We start from the raw sequence: 23,925 nt of genomic DNA, 5'->3' as shown, positions 1-23,925 counted from the left end.
TAAGTAGTCTATACAAATAAAGTAGACTGGTGCAATGTTACAAGAGCCTGGGCTCACAGCAAAGAGTCTGTATTCAAGGCCATCTCTCAAATGATATCCCTACTTGGCTTTTCACCACTGAGTCACAGTCAAGTCAGCTGGGGAGGAATCTCTTACAGCTGAACCTGGGGGTACATTTTTTGGAAGGTAAGGAAGGGCTTCCTTGATCCTGTCTGGGAAGATTTAGTGCAGTGGACCATCCTATCCTCCGATCTTGTAACACAGTGGAGACAAAGGGATTAATTTGGGAGTTGAAAAAATTGGGGGAGATACAGAAATCCTCCACCTGGAACGAAATGCTGCATGATTCAAACAAAGAAAGGACAAACTTGTATTTATATCACCCTTTTGCATCCACAGGATGTTTAAAAGACTTTAATAGCATTTAAGTACTGCTGATGTGTAGTGGCTGTTGTAATGTAGGAAAAGGAGATAACCAGTATGCACATACAAGGTCATACGAAGATATGAATTAGGAGCAGGAGTAGACCACTTGACCCCTCGAGCCTACTCCGCCGTTCAATAAGTTCATGTCCCACAAACAGCAAAGAGATAAATGACCCATTAAGTATTATTGAGAGGTCTAGATATTAAAGATATCCAGGGATATGAGGATAGTGTGGGAAAATGGCTTTGAGGTAGAAGATCAGCCAGGATCTTGTTGATTGGTGGAGCAGGCTGGAGGGGCCGAATGGCCTGCTCCTGCTCCTATTTCCTATGTTCCTATGTAAATGTTAGCCAGGATACTGGTAGAACTCCCCTATTCTTCTTCAATACTACCCTTGGAACTTCTACATGAGGAGGTAATACCCCATATCGGTTTAACATCCTGTCTAAAAACCTTACCTCTGACAGTGCAGCAATCCCTCAGTACTGCACTGAAGTATCAACCCAGATGATATGCTCAAGTCTTTGGAGTGAGGGTTGAGTTCACCACTTTCTGGCTCAGAGGTGAGAAGCTACCACTCAACTAAGGCCGACATGGGCAATACTGCCCTGTCTAGTGTCAGGACAGGCAAGCAGGAAGCAGCACTAAACTACTTAGCAGGACAAAAACAAATTAGTTTTAGAATTAGAATTAGTTATTCTAGTTAGTGGTGTTGCCCGTGGAAAGTTAGACTTCAGCAAATTTCCCTCAAAATGCATTAATAATGTTCTCAATACAGGGATGGGGATCTGCACCTTCTGGATCTAATGGTAGAAGTGTGTCATAGAGTTGAGGTATATACCTAAGTTGAAGGTTCGGGGATATAGAAAATAATATAGCAAAACTACAGATAATATGGAACCATGAGTATTCTCAGTGATATATCATTAACAAGGGTAATACTTAGCAACAACTATAACCGACTATTGGTAGATCTCATACATTTTGCGTGAGATAGCACTATAAATAGTCATTTGGTAGTACAGAACTTGAGTATTGCTGAAGATAGAGACATGTTGTCAAAACTTTTCGTCTTGCACTCATCAGGACAATCTGCAAGAATACCAATGTAAAGGAAAACAACAACTTTATACTGGTTGGCAAGTGAACTCTGATTGCTAGAGGCGTTGCCATGGAGAATGTGGTGACTGACACTTAACTACCAAGCTTTGTTTGAAATTTAAACCAGGCAGCTTGACTCTGAATGGTCAAGGCATTGCCCTGAGGAATGAGCCACTCTAGCAATCAGAGTTCACTTTCCAGCCAATCAGCACTCTCTTCTCATACAGTATAAAGTTGTTAATTTCCCTTACATAGGTATTCTTGCGGATTTTCCTGATGAGTGCAAGACAAAAAGCTTCGACAACATGTCTCTATTTTCAGATATCACTACATTGAAACAGTGGCTACACTTCAAAAACACTTCGCTGGTTGTAAAGCTCTCTAGGACATCCAGAAATCCTGATAGGTGCCAAATAAATGCAAATACTTTCTTTGTATAAAACTATTCATTGCAACATTAATCAGACTGCAACTTTAAAACCATACTATCTAATCTGGAGCAAACCCAGAATGAGCAATCTCCTGATAAACTGTTAGTTCTTCATCTTTCCACATCTTACCCAGCTTTCATTAAGCAGATTACATTTTCATAGGTCAACAACTGCACACTTTCAAAAGCAACTCTAATCATTTTGCTGACTGTTCCTCCACTTTGGCATGCTCTGCACTTTCTTCATTATTCATGAGTACAAATATGTGAACTGGGCCCATGAGAATGGATCAGTTTTCCCAAGATAGCTAAATGTAGAAAGTGCTGCACATTTTAGTTATGTCTTTGAGTTTGGAATTACATAGAATTACATAGCATCTACAGCATAGAAAATTTCAACCCAGTTGGTCCATGCTGGTGTTTTATGCTCCACACGAGACTCCTCTCACTGCCCACCCTCCCCCACTCACCCCCACCACATTCAGCTATGCCATCTGCATATCCTTCTAAGATTAATCTGTTTAACAGGAAGGAAGATTTGCTCATTGACAAAAGCAGGCCCATTAACTCTGGCTCCAATATCACAAGGAATTCTGGATCCCTAAAACAATAACTTGCAATTACATTATGCCTTTAAAGGAATATCTCATGGTTCTTCATGACAAGGCATAAGGAAAAGACCTATTACTTACTCTGCGAAGCTGATTTGAGAATATAAAAGACTCTGTTCAGGATTTTAGTTTTGACTAATTCAATCTAGTGCTAAAACTATTCAAACAATGCTATCAATGTCCTTACATCCTTTTCGTAATGTGCTAACTTTGAATGCAGCCTCACTAGGGAGCTATTAACCAGAGATAAATATAAAGTTGGAAAGACATTTCTGTATTTTCATAACCAGCAAATTTCTTTGGGAATGTTTTCCAATGTTTTCACCACTATAGTCAGTTGAGGGAATATTAATTTCTTCCCAATGGCATTCTGCATAATCTGTCTCATCTGGAGGTTTCTGAAGGCTTGCTTTTTGTACTGGACTTCCAACTCTTTCTAATCTGGGGCACAGTCATCCCTGAGCTGCAATTAGAGGTTGCAAGTTGGGAGAGAGGGGATTTGAGGCCTGTAACTGATTGCATGCAAGAATTTGAACTACAATCTTTTCCCGAATGTGATTTTATAATGGCATTATCTGATTATAAGCCAAATAGTCAGAGCCAGTGTGGTGCTAGTCCTACATAGTTCTTCCGGGAGGAACTAGCCAGGTTTATTAATCAGCATGGTGCAGCAGAACCAGAGCAGGCATCAGCTGAAAAGTATTTCCAGTGATCTATATGCTAACATGATTCTCAGCTCTACAGCAAGGTGCCTGACATATCTGTAGGTTTTGGGAAGAAAATCCCTGAAAAACCCAAAAGAGGAATCATGGTAAACACAGTTCAGCCAAGGTACTTTATTAATGTTTAATCTGTCATTGCATCAACTATCCCCACAGACAGACCTAGACGACAGAATTTTTTCTCAGTTTTTCTATATGAGGGATGTATTTACTAAAACAGAACAAGGTTGACAGATATTTTGTCTTATGGCACGTGGGAGGATCAGACAGCACAACAGAAATTCTGATGAACATTAGACGCCAGATGTAGTTTTTTTGCACCATGATCTGTGTACCTTTTCATGGCTGGGTGGGATCATGATTCTGCTCCATTGCTGCTGAATGACTGTTATTCTGCTGTTTTCCAACTGCTTCCCAGTGTCGCTGTTAGACCTCCACTGGAATACTAGATCTGTTGGTGCACAATACAAATTACAAAGGACGCTACACACCTCCACTGGACTTTTGGATCAAACCTAATGCTGGTTTGTGGTTAATTCTCCATACTTCCTTGGCCTCCATACTCCACAAGAAATCACATGCGGTGCATCCATTGTCTCTCACTAGTCCTGGATTCAGAAACCCTCCACATCCATCTCTGAAACTAGACATTAAGTTTGTCAGTGCTCCATCTGACCCCATCCTATCTACAAGTAAACTTCAACGCACCACGGGACCTCTGTCTTTAACTTTGGGCTCTCTCTTACTGTCTCCATTTGCAACCAGGACATATCTATCCTTATTGTCACCATGTCTATGTAACCTGAATTTCCTTTCTGTCCATTCATGTGTGCAATTTGGCTGCTGCTCTGGACCTGAGTCCAGTAGAAACATAGAATGATATAGCACAGAGGGATGCCATTCAGCTCTTTGAAAAAACTACCCAATTAGTCCACTCCCCTGCTCTTTCCCCATAGCCCTGCAAATATTTCCCCTTCAAGTATTTATCCAATTCCCTTTTGAAAGTTACCATTGAATCTGCTTCCACCGCCCTTTCAGGCAGCGCGTTCCAGATCACAACAACTCGCTGCATAAAACAATTTCTCCTCAGCTCGCCTTTGGTTGTTTTAGTCAATTATAAGGTTAGGTTGGAGAAGCTGGGGTGTTCTCCTTGGAGAGCGCACACACACACACACACACACACACACACACACACACACACACACACACACACACACACACACACACACACACACACACACACACACAAACAAACAGAGCACAGGGTGATAAGAAATAGTTCGGTTTCGTTTAGAGTCCAGAACAAGTAAAAATTAATGTCCAGTCTGTGGGGGTGGGATAATTAATGATTCGTCTCAGCCTCCTCCTGAAGTCCCCAGCATCACAGATGCCAGTCTTCAACCAATTCAATTCACTCCATGTGATGTCAAGAAACGACTGAAGGTACTGGAAACTGCAAAGGCTATGGGTCCTGACAACATTCCAGCAATAGTACTTGCCATGCCCTTAATCAAGCTGTTCCAGTACAGCTACAACACTGACAACTACCCCGCAATGTGGAAAATTGCCCAGTTATGTCCTGTACACAAAAAGCAGAATAAGTCCAATCCGGCCAATTACCACCCCATCAGTCTGCTCTCAATCATCAGTAAAGTGATGGGAAGTGTCATTGACAGTGCTATCAAGCGGAACTTGCTCAGCAATAACCTGCTCAATGACGCTCAGTTTGGCTTTCGCCAGGGCCACTCAGCTCCTGACTTCATTACAGCCTTGGTTAAAACATGGACAAAAGAGCTGAACTCAAGAGGTGAGGTGAGAGTGACTGCCCTTGACATCAAGGCAGCATTTGACTGAGTATGGCATCAAGGAGCCCTAGCAAAACTGGAGTCAATGGGAATCAGGGTAAAACACGCCGCTGGTTGGTGTCTTACCTACTGCAAAGAAAGATGGTTGTGGTTGTTGGAGGTCAATCATCTGAGCTCCAGGACATCACTGCAGGAGTTCCTCAGGGTAGTGTCCTAGGCCCAACCATATTCAGCTGCTTCATCAATGACCTTCCTTCAATCATAAGGTCAGAAGTGGGGATGTTCACTGATGATTGCACAATGTTCAGCACCATTCGCAACTCATCAGATACTGAAGCAGCCATGTAGAAATGCAGCAAGACCTGGACAATATCCAGGCTTGGGCTGATAATTGGCAAGTAACATTCGCGTCACACAAGTGCCAGGCAATGACCATCTCAAACAAGAGAGAACCTAACCATCTCCCCTTGACATTATGATTGCTGAATCCCCCACTATCAACATCCTGGGGGTTACCATTGACCAGAAACTGAACTGGAGTAGCCATATAAATACTGTGGCTGCAAGAGCAGGTCAGAGGCTGGGAATGCTGCAGTGAGTTCATCATAGTTCCTTCACTGTTGCTGGGTCAAAATGCTGGAACTCTCTTCCTAACAGCACTGTAGGTGCACCTACCCCACATGGACTGCTGCAGTTCAAGAAGGCAGCTCACCACCACCTTTTCAAGGGCAATTATGGATGGGCAATAAATAAATGGATGGGTCTAATCAGCGACGCCCATATCCCCAGAATGAATTTTTTAAAATTCCGTTGTCTTCCAGCTGACTCTGTGCTTTTGAAGTCTTTGGCTGGTAGCAGTGCACTTTGTGACTGGCCCACTTGGTTCAGGGTTTTCTTGGAGACAGAATTGTAGGTGGATTTTTTTACCTGGGGTCTCTGTCTGTAGCAATCTGTAGGCTTGAATGGTCCACAGTCGCTTGTGACGTTATCTGGAGAGAGAAAGAGAGAGAAAGACACACACTCAGCCCCATTGGGGTTCTGCCTGGTTAGCACATGAAGCCTGTCTGCTTCAAAGTCTCCGGAGCTTGTCTGATCTGTGTAACAAATTCCCAGTTTTACACAGCCTGGGGAGAGTGTCACATGGTTCTCTCAATCCCCTTTGTTTTTAATGAGGTCCAAAGTCTAAAACCCAAACCTCTCTCAGGTAGTATTGTTAGTGTTCTTACCCCTGGAGGGATGTCTCCACTCATGAATGTCTCAAGATGGCTTTGAATGTCCTGCTAATGAGGGTGATATGGATAATCTACTCAGTTAGCCAAAGCATTGTCCTGGATGGGATTCTTGTCAGACATGTGTCTCCAATTCGTTGTCCTGGAATGTGAGGTATTTCACATGCAAATTGTGGTGGCCACCCAATGTTGTACCTGGAACAGCTTGGCTAGGGGTGCGCTAGTCCCAGAGCACAACTCTTCAGCCGAGTTGTTGTCAGTGCCCATAGCCTTTGCAGTATCCAGCGCCTTCAGTCACTTCTTGATATCATGTGGAGAGAATTGAATTGGCTGAAGACTGGCATCTGTGTTGGTGGGGACCTCAGGAGGAGGCTGAGATGGATCATCCACTCGGCACTTCTGGCTTGAGATGGATGCAAACGTTTCATCCTTGTCTTCTGCACTGGCGTGCTGGGCTCACCAATCATTGAGGATGGGGATATTTGTGGAGTCTCCTCCTCCGCTTAGTTGTTTAATTGTCCGCCACCATTCGTGACTAGATGTGGTAAGACTGCTGAACTTTGATCTGTTTCGTTGTTTGTGGGATCGCTTAGCTCTGTCTACAGCATGCTGCTTCTGCTGTTTAGCATGCATGTAGTCCTGTGTTGTAGCTTCACCAGGTTGGCACCTCATTTTTATGTATGCCTGGTGCTGCTCCTGATATGCTCTCTTACACTCCTCATTGAACTAGGGTTGGTCTCCCGGTTTGATGGAAGTACTCTGATTGTTTATGGAGGTGCTGTGATGAGTTCCTGGATTTGCTGCATCATGACAGGGAGCAGAGTGGATTTGGTGACCTGTCCACACAAATGGAGCAACAGGTATGAGGACTGGGGTAGCAGTGCCTTTGGTTCTGAAGCACAGTAGGGGAGATGGAGCAGAAGCTGCAGAATGGACAAGTTCTGTTCCATACCCTCTGCCAACTTGGAGCCAGACTTCTCCATGCTCCTTGACAGTGATAGGAGACTCTATTGCAAGGGGAATGGAGTATAAAAGTAGGGAAGTCTTACTACACTGTACAGGGCATTGATGAGACTACACTTAGTACCGTGTACAGTTTTATCCTCCTTATTTAAGGAGGGATATACTTGTACTGGAGGCAGTTGAGAGAAGTTTATGAGGTTGATTCCTGGGATGAAGAGGTTGTCTTATAAGGAAAGATTGGGCAGGTTGGGCCTATACTCATTGGAGTTTAGAAGAATTAGAGGTGATCATATTGAAACATATAAGATTCTGAGGGGGCTTGACAGGGTAGGTGCTGAGAGGATGTTTCCCCTTGGTGGGGAATCTAGAACTAGGAGACACAGTTTCAAAATAAGGGGCCTCCCAGTTAAGACAGAGATGAGGAGGAATTTCTTCTCTCGGGGTCATTAATCTTTGAAATTCTCTTACCCGGACAGCAGTGGAGGCTGGGTCATTGAATATATTCAAGGCTGAGTTAGACAGATTTCTGATTTACAAGGAAGTCAAGGGTTATGGGAGGCAGGCAGGAAAGTGGAGTTGAGGCCACAATCAGATCAGCCATGATCTTATTGAATGGGGCAGCAGGCTCAAGGGGCCGAATGGCCTACTCCTGCTCCTATTTCTTGTGTTCTTATGTTCTAGTCAATGCATCCAGCATCTCGGTGTGCATGCCCATCAGCATTCTCCTGCATGCTGCCCCACCGAGGTCCTCAGCTGGGTCTTCTGCAGCAGAACCCACGAGACCTCACCTTTCCCCTTGGCCTGGCTGCAGCTCACTCATGCCCACATGACTCACCGTGTGCTGTTTCCAGCTCTGTACTAGCCTCCAAGGTACGTGCAGTTCCACTATCTAAACTGGTGGTTGCGAGTGTCACATCAAGTGAAAGGACCTCTTTCTTAGTTGGGTGCAATTGCTCTTTCTCTTCTTTCTGCTTGGGCCACTGTAGCTGGGCAGGCAGCATATCTTGGGTATCTGAAAGCAGGAAATCAGAGGGGAAGGTTGTTGTGAGGCAAAGAGGTTGGTGTGGGAAACAAAAGGTTCATGGTCACATCATTTGCAGCTTGACACCATTGCCATGTAACAGGATGAGGGTGAAGTGGGAGTTGAGAAAGAGCATAAGCAAGGAACATACTTCATTATCAATGTTCCTAGCGACTAAACCGTGTCTGTGCCAGGTGAAAATGAGCTATCCTGCCTAATCCCACTTCCCAGCCCTTGGTCCGTAGCATTGTAGGTTACGACATTTCAAGTGCACATCCATGTACTTTTAAATAGAGAACAGGAAAAATCTCCTAATGTAGGGAGTTGTGAAGCTGTGGAATTCATTTCTAGGATCAGTGGTTCAAATAAAAACAATGCCAGCATTCATGATTAGATTATGTGGGTGCATGAAGGAAAAGGAGACAAAGGAATATGGGAACAGGAAGGGTAAATGTAATTAGGACCACTTGTTCACATGATGGATAAACGATAATATTGTCTGGTTTGGATTATTGACCTTTTTCCACATTGTAATGGCTATGCATTTTAACAAACTCACTAATTGGGTTCCTTTGGACCAAAAAACCTCAGTTGTAAAAACTTGTCAATTTATGCTTTGAAGCACAATTAATATGGTTGTAATCTGGAATGTTTTCTTGCTTTTATCAATTTTCTCCTTTAATTCCTCTCTCTCAAGGCAGTGACTCACTTTGAATTATGCAGCCACAAGCAGTAACCTCCAGTAAAAAGAAGCAAGAAACTTTTTCATTTAGGCCAGACAGGTTGCACCTGAACAGAGACGGGACTGAGTTCCTCACAGGACATTTTGCTAGTGAGGGTTTAAACTAGTTTGGAAGGGGGATAGGGACCTGAGGGTAGACTCAGTTGGGACAAGATCCGAAATGAAAATGGAAGCAGAAAATTAGTGTGGATGAGTCTGGAAGGCAGAAGAAACAAAGGTTAGAAGAAAAAAAAAGAGTTTGGCAGTGTTCAAAGGTATCTACTGCAATGCAAGGAGTATAGTAAATAAAGCAGATGAGCTGAGGGCACAGATACTGGCAGTATGATATCATAGCTATTACAGAAACATGGCTTAAGGAGGTCAGGAATTACACCTCAACGTCCCTGGTTACAGAGTTTTCAGACGCGATAGAACGGGGGATAAATAAGATGGAGAGTGGCAATTTTGGTCAAAGAAACAATTACAGCTGTGAGGAGGGTTGATATGTTAGATGGTTCATCAAATGAGGCCATATGGATTGAGCTAAAGAACAAATAAGGGGCAATCACACTGCTGGGAGTGTACTATAGACCCCCAAACAGTCAGAGGGAGATAGAAGAGCAGATATGTAGGCAAATTTCAAGAAATGCAAAAACAATAGGGCAGTAATAGTAAGGGATTTTAACCCCAATATTAACTGGGAAGTTTTAGTGTAAAAGGAATTGAGGGAGCAGAATTCTTGAGGTGCATTCAGCACTTTTTTGGCCAGTGAGAGGAAGTCCAACAAGAGAGGGTGCAGTTTTGGACATAGTTTTAGGAAATGATGATGGACAGGTGGAAGGAGTGGCAGTGGGAGAGCATTTTGGTGGTAGCGATCATAATTCAGTCAGTTTTAACATAATTATGGAAAAGGACAAAGATAGAACAGGAGTTAGAGTTCTCAATTGGGGCAAGGTCAATTTTACTAAACTGAGGAGTGATTTAGCGAAAGTGGACTGGAAACAGCTACTTGAAGGTAAGTCTGAGTGAGAACAGTGGGAGGCAGTCAAAGGGGAGATTCAAGGGGTTCAGAGTAAAAATATTCCTACAAAGAAAAAGTGTGGGACTAGCAAATCTAGAGACTCACAGGGTAAGATAAGGCAGAAAAGGAAAGCTTATGCCCAACACCAAGAACTCAATACTACAGAAAGCCGAGAGGAGTATAGAAAGTGGAGGGGTGAAATCAAAGAGGAAATTAGAAAAGCAAAGAGAGGACATGAAAGAATATTGGCAAGCAAAATCAAGGTGAACCCAAAGATATTTTATCAATACATTAAGAGTAAGAGGATAACTAAGGAAAGAACAGGGCCCATAAAAGACCAAAAAGTTAACCTATGTGTAGGGACGGAAGATGTTGGTATGGTTCTTAATGAATACTTTGCATCTATCCTCACAAAAGAGATAAACGATGCAGATATTGTAGTTAAGGAAGAGGGGTGTGAAGGATTGGATGTTATAAACATAGGGAGAGAGGAAGTATGAATGGGATTAGCATCCTTGAAAATTGATAAATCACCAGGGCCAGATGAAATGTACCCCAGGCTGTTAAAAGAAGCCAGAGAGGAATTAGCGAAGGGTCTGTCCATCATTTTCCAGTCCTCACTGGATTCAGGTGTCGTGCCAGAGGTTAGCTGGAAATGTATAAATCATTAGTTAGGCCACAACTTGAGTACTGTGTGCAGTTCTGGTCATATTACAGAAAGGATGTAATTGTATTGAAGAGGGCACAGAGGAGATTTATGAGGATAAAAGCAAAATACTGCAGATGCTGGAAACCTGAAATAAAAACAAGAAATGCTAGAAATACGCAGCAGGTCTGGCAGCATCAGTGGAGCAAGAGGCAGAGTTAGCATTTCAGGTCAGTGACCCTTCTTCAGAACTGACAAATATTAGAAATGTAAAAGGTTTTAAGCAAGTAAAGTGGGGGGTGGGGCAAGAGATAACAGAAGAGAAGGCCTGTTACCCGACCCGACCCCGACGGGATCTGCCGACACGTGTCGGGTTCGGGCTGGGTCATGTCGGGCTTCCGCGTCCAGCATTCGGACTAGGGTCGGGTTTCCTTTGCACACCTTTACTTTGCAGCCAGTCTTTGCAGACAGAAAAAATATGTCCAAACATTGCGCCTGTTTCAGCTGAACAAAATAAGTGACAGCCATTCGCTGGTTCATTCTTCAGGGCGCTGCCTCTACCAATCAGAGTTCACTTGCCAACCAATCAGCACTCTCTTCTCATGTAGTATAGGTTGTTGTTTTCCCTTACATTGGTTATTCTTGCGATTGTCCTGATGAGTACAAGATGAAAAGCTTCGACAACATGCCTCTATTTTCAGCAATACTTTTGAAGTATAGGTTAAAGGATAAATATTGATGACATCGGAGAGAACTCCCCATTCTTCATCAAAATAGTACTTTAAAAACATAAGAAGTAGGAGTAGGAGCCATATGGTGCTTTGCGCCTGCTCCACTATGGAATAAGATTAGAAATGTAAAAGGTTTTCATCTTGTACTCATCATGACAATCGCAAGAATAACCTCTTCTTAGGCGCTTATCCATTGTCTCTCGAGATAAGGAGGCCAAAGAAGAGGTTATTCTTGCGATTGTCCTGATGAGTACAAGATGAAAAGCTTCGACAACATGCCTCTATTTTCAGCAATACTTTTGAAGTATAGGTTAAAGGATAAATATTGATGACATCGGAGAGAACTCCCCACTCTTCATCAAAATAGTACTTTAAAAACATAAGAAGTCGGAGTAGGAGCAGGCCATATGGTGCTTTAAGCCTGCTCCACTATGGAATAAGATTATGGCTGAACTTTTGCATCACTTGCTCTCTATCCCCAAATCCCTTAATTCCCATATTACCTAAAAATCTATTGATCACAGTCTTGAATATACTCATCGACTGAGCATCCACGGCTCCCTGGGGTTGAGAATTCCAAAGATTCACAACCCTCTGAGTGAAGAAATTTCTCCTTATTTCAGTCCTAAATGGACAACCCCTTACTCTGAGATGATGCCCCTAGTTCTAGACTCTCCAGCCAGGGGAAACATTTTCTCAGCATGTTGTTACGAACGAGGTGGGAGGAGTGCACTCTCCATTCTAGTTCCACTTCATTTATTTTAAATTTTTCCACTTATCGATACGGTCAATCATATACTCTCTTTTCTCCAGAATAGAACACACTAACCAGGTTTCTTTAATAAACTACAAAATTATCAGTTTATTATAAAACACGTCTTAACTAGGAATGAAGTAAAACATACAGAGATTTAAATTTTAAAGTTCCCTTGTTACCTTAGTCCCTTCACACTCACGCACACATATACATGGGTTAACCGAAAAAAAGAGAGATTTTTATAAATTTAGAGCTCTGTTGCAGACAAAAAAAAAACACTTGGGCAGATTACTTGCTCATTTTTGAAGAAAACAGCAGATGAGATATTTTGTTCCAAAATTGGCATACAGTCTAACTTTTGAGTACACGTAGGCAGGTCACTGAGATCTTTTAGAACAGTTGTTTTTCAGGCAGCGTTGAACAGTAATTTAGCAGGCTTTCTTCAAATACAGGAAATGAGATGAATTGACACAGTGGACTTCTCAGGGTCCTTCAGAGATGCTGGAAAGCGAGCTGGGTTGTGGTCTTCTCTCCTTTTTACACTTCTTCAGCAGACTTGACTTTTTCAGCCACTCATTCCAGAAGGGAAAACACACACTGACCCACAACCAAAAAGCTTGTGATATTTCTGCCCATCCCAGGTGTGCTCTGCTACTACTGGGCTTGTCCAATCAAGGGATGCTTGTCACCTCTCTACCTCTGTTACCAGGGTTTCTGTTCTATCTTTAACTTGAGTCATGTGACAAACAGTAACATTGTTGCCAATCCAGTTTTTTTTTATTCATTCATGGGATGTGTGTTTTGTTGGCTAGGCCAGCATTTATTACCCATTCCTAATTGCCCTTGAGAAGGTGGTAGTGAACTGCCTTCTTGAACTGCTGCAGTCCATGTGGGGTAGGTACACCCACAGTGCTGTTAGGGAGTTCCAGGAATTTGACCCAGTGACATTGCAGGAATGGTAATATAATTCCAAGTCAGGATGGTGTGTGACTTGGAGGGGAACTTGCAGGTGGTGGTGTTCCCATGCATTTGCTGCCCCTGTCCTTCTAGTTGGTAGAGGTCCTGGGTTTGGAAGGTGCTGCCTGAGTAGCCTTGGTGCGTTGCTGCAATGCATCTTGTAGATGGTACATAAATAAAAGCAAAATACTGTGGATGCTGGAAATCTGAAATAAAAACAAGAAATGCTGGAAATACTCAGTAGGTCTGGCAGCATCTGTGGAAACCTGCTGAGTATTTCCAGCATTTCTTGTTTTTATTTCAGATTTCCAGCATCCGCAGTATTGTGCTTTTATTTTAGTGTTTAATTCACTGCCACTTCTCTTCCAGGAATGCCTACCTTGACGAAGTTCTGCTCTTCTCTCCAACGGGATTTTCATTTGTCTCTTTTACCTTGTTCACCTTCATTGCTTTCTATTTCCCTCCTGGTGTTTGATAAAGTGTCTACCAAAACTCGTTTTCACAGCCACACCTCTCCTTCCTCAGTGCCTGTCTCCGGCTCCGACTTATTCCACGTGGATTCCAACTGCAGTTTCACCCATCATGTTTTGAATCCACCCAGGATTACAGGTATCTCCGAGAAATACAACGTTCCTCGGACTGCTACTCTCGCCGCATCCTGAGATCCACACTCAGTGCTATGCGCCACCACATGTACACATTGGACCTCTCTCTCCAGCAGCACCGCCTCACCTTATCTCAGAGCTGTTCTACTCCGCAGTTTCATTTCATCCTTCGTCTCATCCGACGCATTAACAAAAAAAAATTTTTCTTCCTTTCAGGTGTTAAGGAACGCAAGCTCCAGCAGCTGATGGAGACTAATGCCCCTCCAGATCCTTCTTCCCCTTCACTTCCCTCTGACCCCACCCCTTCTGATCTGACCCCTTGCCGTGTATTCACTATACCCTCTGACCTCCCCCGCTCTGACGCTGAACGTTCTGTACTCAGCAAAGGTCGCAGTTTTATCCCCTTACGCCCCCACCTCAATGAATTTCGCGCTCGGCATGACGTTGAGCTCTTCTTCCATTACCTCCGTCTCCGGGCTCACTTCTTTGACCAGGAGTCCTCCCCCCGACCAGCAGACCCATTCACCCGCCTCCAGCATTCTCCCTCTACCTGGACCCCTCCCCCTGGCCTCTTACCCGCTCTTGATCTTTTTATTGAAAACTGTCGGCGCGACATTGGTCATCTCAATTTCTCTGCCCCCCTCACTCACTCTAACCTGTCCCCCTCTGAACTTGAGGCACTCCGTTCTCTCAGGTCTAACCCCGACATGGTCATCAAACCTGCAGCCAAGGGTGGCGCTGTTGTTGTATGCCGTACTGACCTCTACCTGGCAGAGGCTAAACATCAACTCTCAGATACATCTTCCTACATACCTCTGGACCATGACCCCACCACCAAACATCAAGCTACTGTCCACAGGACTGTCACTGACCTCATCTCCTCGGGAGATCTTCCCTCTACAGCTTCCAACCTCATAGTCCCACAACCCCGGGCAGCCCGCTTCTACCTCCTTCCCAAAATCCACAAACAGGACTGTCCCGGCAGACCCATTGTGTCAGCTTGCTCCTGCCCCATTGAATTTATTTCTTCCTATCTTGACTCTATCTTTTCTCCTCTGGTCCAGTCTCTTCCCACCTACATCTGTGACTCTTCTGACGCCCTACGTCATTTTGACAATTTCCAGTTTTCTGGCCCCAACTGTCTCCTCTTCACTATGGACGTCCAATCGCTCTACACCTCCATCCCCCACCAGGATGGTTTGAGGGCTCGCCGCTTCTTCCTGGAACAGAGGCCCAACCAGTCCCCATCCACCACCACCCTCCTCCGCCTGGCTGAACTTGTTCTCATATTGAACAACTTCTCCATCAACTCCACTCACTTCCTTCAAGTAAAAGATGTTGCAATGGATACCCGCATGGGTCCTAGTTATGCCTGTCTTTTTGTGGGATATGTAGAACATTCCTTGTTCCAGTCCTACTCAGAACCCCTCCCCCAACTCTTTTTCCGGTACATTGATGACTGTATCAGTGCCATTTCCGGCTCCCGCCCCGAACTGGAACACTTTATCAACTTTGCTTCTAATTTCCACCCTTCTCTCACCTTTACATGGTCCATCTCCGACACTTCCCTTCCCTTCCTCGACTTCTCTACCTCCATCTCTGGTGATAGGCTGTCTATGAATATCCATTATAAACCCACGGACTCCCACAGCTACCTTGACTACACTTCTTCACACCCTACCTCCTGTAAGGATCCTTTCCATTCTCCCAGTTTCTCCATCTCTGACGCATCTGCTCTGATGATGCTACCTTCCATGACAGCGCTTCTGATATGTCTTCCTTTGTCCTCAACCGAGGATTCCCCCCCACTGTTGTTGACAGGGCCCTCAACCGTGTCCGGCCCATTTCCTGCACCTCTACCCTCACCCCTTTCCCTCCCTCCCAGAACAGCGACAGGGTTCCCCTTGTCCTCACTTTCCACCCCATCAGCCTCCATATTCAAAGGATCATCCTCCACCATTTCTGCCACCTCCAGTGTGATGCCACTACCAAATGCATCTTCCCCTCCCTTCCCCTGTCAGCATTCTGAAGGGATCATTCCCTCCGTGACACCTTGGTCCACTCCTCCATTACCCCCACCACCTCGTCCCCTTTCCATGGCACCTTCCCCTGCAATCGCAGGAGGTGTAACACTTGCCCATTTACCTCCTCTCTCCTCACTATCCCTGGCCCCAAACACTCCTTTCAGGTGAAGCAGCAATTTACTTGTACTTCTTTCAATGTAGTATTCTGTATTTGTTGCTCACAATGTGGTCTCCGCTACATTGGGGAGACCAAACGCAGATTAGGTAACTGCTTTGCGGATCACCTCCGCTCAGTCCACAAGCAGGACCCCGAGCTTCCGGTTGCTTGCCATTTCAACGCTCCCCCCTGCTCTCATGCTCACATCTCTGTCCTGGGATTGCTGCAGTTTTCCAGTGAATACCAACGCAAGCTCGAGGAACAGCATCTCATTTACCGATTAGGCACACTACAGCCTGCCGGACTGAACATTGAGTTCAATAATTTCAGAGCATGACGGGCTCCATTTTACTTTTATTTTCAGTTATTTTTTTATTTTTCCTTTTTTTAAATTTTTTTTTGTGTTTGCTTTATTTTATTTCATCTTTGTCTATTCGGTTTGCTTACCCACTTTTTTTTCATATTTGTACTTGCGGCTGTTCAATTTTCAGTCTGTTAACACCCTATCTGTACTAATGCTTTGTCTTTCAACACACCATTAACATATTGTTTGCCTTTGCTCCACGACCTTCTGGTCAGCTATTCTGTGACCTTGTCCGATTTACACCTTCTCCTTTGTTATCTCTTGCCCCACCCCCGCTTTACTTGCTTCTAACCTTTTATATTTCTAATATTTGCTAGTTCTGAAGAAGGGTCACTGACCTGAAACATTAACTCTGCTTCTCTCTCCACAGATGCTGCCAGTCCTGCTGAGTATTTCCAGCATTTCTTGTTTTTATTTATTGTAGATGGTACACACTGCTGCCACTGTGCATCGGTGGCGAGGGGAGTGAATGTTTGTGGACGGGGTGCCAATCAAGTGGGCTGTTTTGGCCTGGTTAGTACCAAGCTTCTTGAGTGTTGTTGGAGCTGCACCCATCCAGGCAAGTGGAGAGTATTCCATCACACTCCTGACTAATGCCTTGTAGATGGTGGACAGGCTTTGGGGAGTCAGGAGGTGTCTTACCTGCCGCAGGATTACCAGCCTCTGACCCGCTCTTGGAGCCACGTTATTTATATGCTCCAGTTCAGTTTCTGGTCAATGGTAACCCCCAGGAAGTGGATAGTGGGGAATTCCGTGATCGTAATGCTATTGAATGTCAAGGGAGATGGTTAGATTCTCTCTTGTTGGAGATGGTCATTGCCTGGCACTTGTGTGGCGCAAATGTTGCTCGCCACTTATCAGCCCAAGCCTGGATATTGTCCAAGTCTTGCTGCATTTCTACATGGACTGCTTCAGTATCTGAGGAGTTGTGAATGGTGCTGAACATTGTGCAATCATCAGCGAACATCCCCACTTCTGATCTTATGATTGAAGGAAGGTCACTGATGAAGCAGCTGAAGATGGTTGGGCCTCAGACACTATCCTGAGGAACTCCTGCAGTGATGTCCTGGAGCTCAGATGATTGACCTCCAACAACCACAACCATCTTTGCGCTAGGTATGTCTCCAACCAGTGGAGTGTTTTCCCCCTAATTCCCATTGACTTCAGTTTTGCTCGGGCTTCTTGATGCCATACTCGGTCAAATGCTGCCTTAATGTCAAGGCAGTCACCCTCACCTCACCTCTTGAGTTCAGCTCTTTTGTCCATGTTTGAACCAAGGCTGTAATGTGGTCTGGAGCTGAGTGGCCCTGGCAGAACCCAAACTGAGCGTCGCTGAGCAGGTTATTGCTGAGCAAGTGCAGCTTGATAGCACTGTCAACGACACCTTCCATCACTTTACTGATGATTGAGAGTAGATTGATTTGACAGTAATTGGCTGGGTTGGACTTGTCCCGCTTTTTGTGCACAGGACATATCTTCAGTGCCTCCTTGATGGCTCTCTTTTTTTAAAAGAACTGGTCCAACATTTATTCAGTTTCACTATAAATTCCTTTAAAAAATATTTTAACAAAAACAGAATCACTTTCATAACAATCTACCCTACAAAGCCCTCTCAGAATTTTATATGATTCAATGAGATCATCTCTCATTCTTCTAACCTCCAGGGAATAGAGGCCCAATCCACTCATTCTCCCCTCACAGGACGGCCCTCACATCTCAGGAATCAATCTAGTGAACCTAAAGTTGAGGTGATGAAAACTGTACACAGTACCCCAGGTGTGGTCTCACCAAAGTCCTATGTAATTGCAACAAGACTTCATTACTCTTATGCTCCAAGATCCTTATAAACATAGCATCTGGCTTTCTCATTGCTTACTGTGCTTGCATGTTAACCTTCTGTGATACATATGCAAGGACCCCTGAATCCCAACTTAAAAAGAAATTCTGCTTTTTCTACCAACAGGGATAATTTAATACTTCCTCAAATTATACTCCATCTGCCATGTTCTGCCCAACAATTAATGAGTTTCTATCCCTTTGAGGTCTGGTGAAAGTTCATTGACCTGAAATGTTAACTCGGTTTCTCTCTCCACAGATGCCACCAGACCTGCTGAGTATTTCCAGCACTTTCTGTTTTCATATCCCTTTTCTGCCTCTTAACATCCTCCTCACAGCTTACTTTCCCACCTAGCTTTATATCGTCAGCAAATTGGATACATGTACACTTGGTGTAATCTATTTCATTGATACAGACTGTAAATAGCTGAGGCCCACTATTGATCCTTGTGGCACTCCACTAGTTACACCCTGCCAACTCAAATATGACCCGTTGTTCCTATTCTGTTTTCTGCCAGTTAACCAATCCTTAGTCCATACTAGTTAACCCCAAGCCCATCTGTGCTAAACTTGTGTAATAATCTCTTGTGTGGCACATTTTGTATCTCTACTAAAAATTCAAAAAAATCAAATATACAACACCCTCTAATAAGGTTTGTCAAATACAATATCCCTTTAATAAATCCCTGTTGACTCTTCTTAATCATATTGTGATTTTCCAACTGCCCTATTACCATGTCTTTAATAACAGATTCTAGCATTTTCCCTATTACTGATGTCAGGTTAACTCACTTCTAGTTCCCTATTTTCTCTCTCCCTCATTTCTTTAACAGCAGGGTGACATTTGCTACCTTCCAATGTGCAGGAGCTGTTCAGAATCTCGGGAATTCGAGAAGATCAAAACCAATACCTCCACTATCTATGTAGCCAGAGGCTACCTGTAGGACATCAGGTCCTGGGGATTTGGCAGTTTCCAGTCCCACCATTTCAGTAATTTTCCTTTACAAATATTAATTACTTTAAGTTCCTACATAAGAACATAAGGAAAAGGAGGAAAAGTAGGTCAACCCCACTTTCCTGCCTGCCTCCCATAACGCTTGATCAAAAATCTGTCTAATTCAGCTCGAAATATATTCAATGACCCAACCTCCACTGCTGTCTGAGGAAGAGAATTCCAAAGATTAACAAACCTCTGAGAGAAGTTACTCCTCATCTCCATCTTAAATGGGAGACCCTTTATTCTGAAACTGTGCTCCCTAGTTCTAGATTCCCTCACAAGGGGAACCATCCACTCAGCATTGACCCTATCAAAACCCCTCAGAATCCTATATCTTTCAATAAGATCACGACTCATTCTTCCAAACTCCAATGAGTGTGGGCCCAAACTGCTCAACTTTTCCTCATAAGACAACCCCTTCATCTCAGAAATCAACCTAGTAAACCTTTCCCTCCAATGTGAGTATACACCTGCTTAAAAAAGGAGACCAAAACTCTATGGAGCATTCTACATGTGGTCTCACCAACACACTGTACAGTTGTCTCACACCCAATAGACCCCTGGTTCCCCTTAATTTCTGATACATTTTTGTGTCTTTGATAGCAACGACAGACATAAAGTATATAATGGGGAGATAGTGGCATAGTGGTATTGTCACTGGATGGGAAAACCAGAGACCCAGGGTATTGCTCTGGGGACATTGGTTAGAATCCCACCAAAGCAAAAGGTGGAATTTGAATTCAATTAATAAATCTGGAATTAAAAGCTAGTCTAATGATGGCTATGAAAACCTTGTCAATTGTCACAAAAACCCATCTGGTTCACGAATGTCTTTTAGGGAAGGAAATATTTAATATTTATAGCAGAAATCTAGCACTAGGGACAATATAGTTAATTGTAACTTAATTTTGTAACATTCGTACTAACAACATAGGCAGGAAGAGTGACGAGATCCTGCAGGGGGAGTTTAGGGAGTTAGGTAGTAAGTTAAAAAACAGGACCTCTAGGGTTGTAATCTCGGGATTATTCCCTGTGCCACGTGCCAGTGAGGCTAGAAATAGGAAGATAGTGCAGCTAAACATGTGGCTGAACTACTGGTGTAGAAGGGAGGGTTTCAGATCTCTGGACCATTGGGATCTCTTCAGGGACAAATGGGACCTGTACAAGAAGGACGGGTTGCATCTAAACTGGACGGGCACAAATTTCCTGGCTGCGAGGTTTATTAGCATCACTCGGGAGGGTTTACACTAGTGTGGCAGAGGGGTGGGAACCAGAGCAGTAGGTCAGCAGGTGAAATAACTGAGGGGGAACTAGTGAATAAGGCCAGTAAGACTGAGAGGAAGAAGAGACAGGGAGATGTTGCTGAGCACAGTGGGACTGGTGGTCTGAAGAGCATTTGTTTCAATGCGAGAAGTATAACAGGTAAGGCAGATGAACTGAGAGCTTGGATTAGTACTTGGAACTATGATGTTGTTGCTATTACAGAGACTTGGTTGAGGGAAGGTCAGGATTGGCAGCTAAACGTTCCGGGATTTAGATGCTTCAGGTGGGATAGAGGGGGATGTAAACGGGGTGGGAGAGTTGCATTACTGGTTAAGGAGAATATCACAGCTGTACTGCGGGAGGACACCACAGAGGGATCATGCAGCGAGGCAATATGGGTAGAGCTCAGGAATAGGAAGGGTGCAGTCACAATGTTGGGGGTTTACGACAGGCCTCCCAACAGCCAGCGGGTGATAGAGGAGCAGATACGTAGACAGATTTTGGAAAGATGTAAAGGTAACTGGGTTGGAGTGGTGGGTGATTTTAACTTCCCCGATATTGACTGGGACTCACTTAGTGCTAGGGGCTTGGATGGGGCAGAATTTGTAAGCAGCATCCAGGAGGGCTTCTTGAAACAATATGTAGATAGTCCAACGAGGGAAGGGGCCATACTGGACCTGGTATTGGGGAATGAGCTGGGCCAGGTGGTCGAAGTTACAGTAGGGAGCATTTCGGGAACAGTGACCATAATTCCATAGGTTTTAAGGTACTTGTGGATAAGGATAAGAGTAGTCCTTGAGTGAAGGTGCTAAATTGGGGGAAGGCTAATTATAACAATATTAGGCAGGAACTGAAGATTTTAATTGGGGGCGGCTGTTTGAGGGTAAATCAACATCTGACATGTGGGAATCTTTCAAACATCAGTTGATTAGAATCAATGTTCCTGTGAAGATGAAGGATAAGTTTGGCAAGTATCGGGAACCTTGGATAACGAGGGATATTGTGAGCCTAGTCAAAAAGAAAAAGGAAGCATTCGTAAGGGCTGGAAGGCTGGGAACAGACAAAGCCCTTGAGCAATATAAAGAAAGTAGGAAGGAACTTAAGCAAGGAGTCAGGAGAGCTAAAGGGGGTGATAAAAAGTCATTGGCAAACAGGATTAAGGAGAATCCCAAGGCTTTTTATACGTATATAAAGAGCAAGAGGGTAGCCAGGGAAAGGGTTGGCCCACTCAAGGACAGAGGAGGGAATCTATGCATGGAGCCAGAGGAAATGGGCGAGGTACTAAATGAGTACTTTGCATCAGTATTCACCAAAGAGAAGGACTTGGTGGATAATGAGTCTGGGGAAGGGAGTGTAGATAGTCTGGGTCATGTCGATATCAAAAAGGAGGAAGTGTTGGGCATCTTGAAAAACATTAAGTTAGATACGTTCCCAGGGCCTGATGGGATCTACCCCAGAATACTGAGGGAGGCAAGGGAGGAAATTGCTGGGGCCTTGACAGAAATCTTTGTATCCTCATTGGCTACAGGTGAGGTCCCAGAGGACTGGAGAAGAGCTAATGTTGTTCCTTTGTTTAAGAAGGGTAGCAAGGATAATCCAGGAAATTATAGGCCGGTGAGCCTTACGTCAGTGGTAGGGAAATTATTGGAGAGGATTCTTCGGGACAGGATTTACTCCCATTTGGAAACAAATGGACTTATTAGCGAGAGGCAGCATGGTTTTGTGAAGGGGAGGTCATGTCTCAATAAATTGATTGAGTTTTTTGAGGAAGTGACGAAGATGATTAATGAAGGAAGGGCATTGGATGGTGTCTACATGGACTTCAGTAAAGCCTTTGACAAGGTCCTTCATGGCAGACTGGTACAAAAGGTGAAGTCACACGGGATCAGAGGTGAGCTGGCAAGATGGATACAGAACTGGCTCGGTCATAGAAGACAGAGGGTCGCAATGAACAAGAGCAAAGAACAAAGAGCAGTACAGCACAGGAACAGGCCATTCGGCCCTCCAAGCCTGCGCTGATCTTGATGCCTGCCTAAACTAAAACCTTCTGCACTTCCGGTGACCCTCTATTCCCATCCTATTCATGTATTTGTCAAGATGCCTTTTAAACGTCGCTATCGTACCTGCTTCTGCATCCTCCCCCAGCAGCATGTTCCAGGCACTCACCACCCTCTGTGTAAAGAACTTGCCTCGCACATCCCCTCTAAACTTTGTCCCTCTCACCTTAAACCTATGTGCCCTAGTAACTGACTCTTCCACCCTGGGAAAAAGCTTCTGACTATCCACACTGTCCATGCCGCTCATAACGTTGTAAACCTCTATCATGTCACCCCTCCACCTCCATCGTTCCAGTGAAAACAATCCGAGTTTATCGAACCTCTCCTCATAGCTAATGCCCTCCAGGCTATGCAACATCCTGGTAAACCTCCTCTGTACCCTCTCCAAAGCCTTCTGGTAGCGTGGCGACCAGAATTGCATGCAATATTCCAAATGTGGCCTAACTAAAGTTCTGTACAGCTGCAGCATGACTTGCCAATTTTTATACTCTATGCCCCGACCGATAAAGGCAAGCATGCTTGCCTTTATCGGTCGGGGCATAGAGTATAAAAATTGGCAAGTCATGCTGTATGCCTTCTTGAATACCTTATCCACCTGCGTTGCCACTTTCAGTGACCTGTGAACCTGTACGCCCAGATCTCTCTGCCTGTCAATACTCCTAAGGGTTCTGCCATTTACTGTATACTTCCCACCTGCATTAGACCTTCCAAAATGCATTACCTCACATTTGTCCGGATTAAACTCCATCTGCCATTTCTCCGCCCAAGTCTCCAACTGATCTATATCCTGCTGTATCCTCTGACAATCCTCATCACTGTCCGCAACTCCACCAACCTTTGTGTCGTCCGCAAACTTACTAATCAGACCAGCTACATTTTCCTCCAAATCATTTACATAGACTACAAAGATCAAAGGTTCCAGCACTGATCCCTGTGGAAAACCTTAGATTACAGGATGATATAGATGGGCTGGTAAAATCGGCAGAGCAGTGGCAAATGGAATTTAATCCTGAGATGTGTGAGGTGATGCATTTTGGGAGGACTAACAAAGCAAGGGAATATACAATGGATGGTAGAACCCTAGGAAGTACAGAGGGTCAGAGGGACCTTGGTGTACTTGTCCATAGATCACAGAAGGCAGCAGTACAGGTAGACAAGGTGGTTCGGAAGGCATATGGGATACTTGCCTTTATTAGCCGAGGCATAGAATAGAAAAGCATGGAGGTTATGATGGAGTTGCATAAAACACTAGTTAGGCCACAGCTGGAGTACTGTATTCAGTTCTGGTCACCACACTATAGGAAGGATATGATTGCTCTGGAGAGGATGCAGAGGAGATTCACCAGGATGTTGCCTGGGCAGGAGCATTTCAGCTATGAAGAGAGACTGGATAGGCTCAGGTTGTTTTCCTTAGAACAGAGAAGGCTGAGGGGGGACCTGACAGAGGTATACAAAATTATGAGGGGCATTGATAGGGTAG

The sequence above is a fragment of the Heterodontus francisci genome, chromosome 8, assembly GCF_036365525.1.
Source record: "Heterodontus francisci isolate sHetFra1 chromosome 8, sHetFra1.hap1, whole genome shotgun sequence".
In the NCBI taxonomy this organism is placed as follows: Eukaryota; Metazoa; Chordata; class Chondrichthyes; order Heterodontiformes; family Heterodontidae; genus Heterodontus; species Heterodontus francisci.
This window is presented reverse-complemented; position numbering follows the sequence as displayed.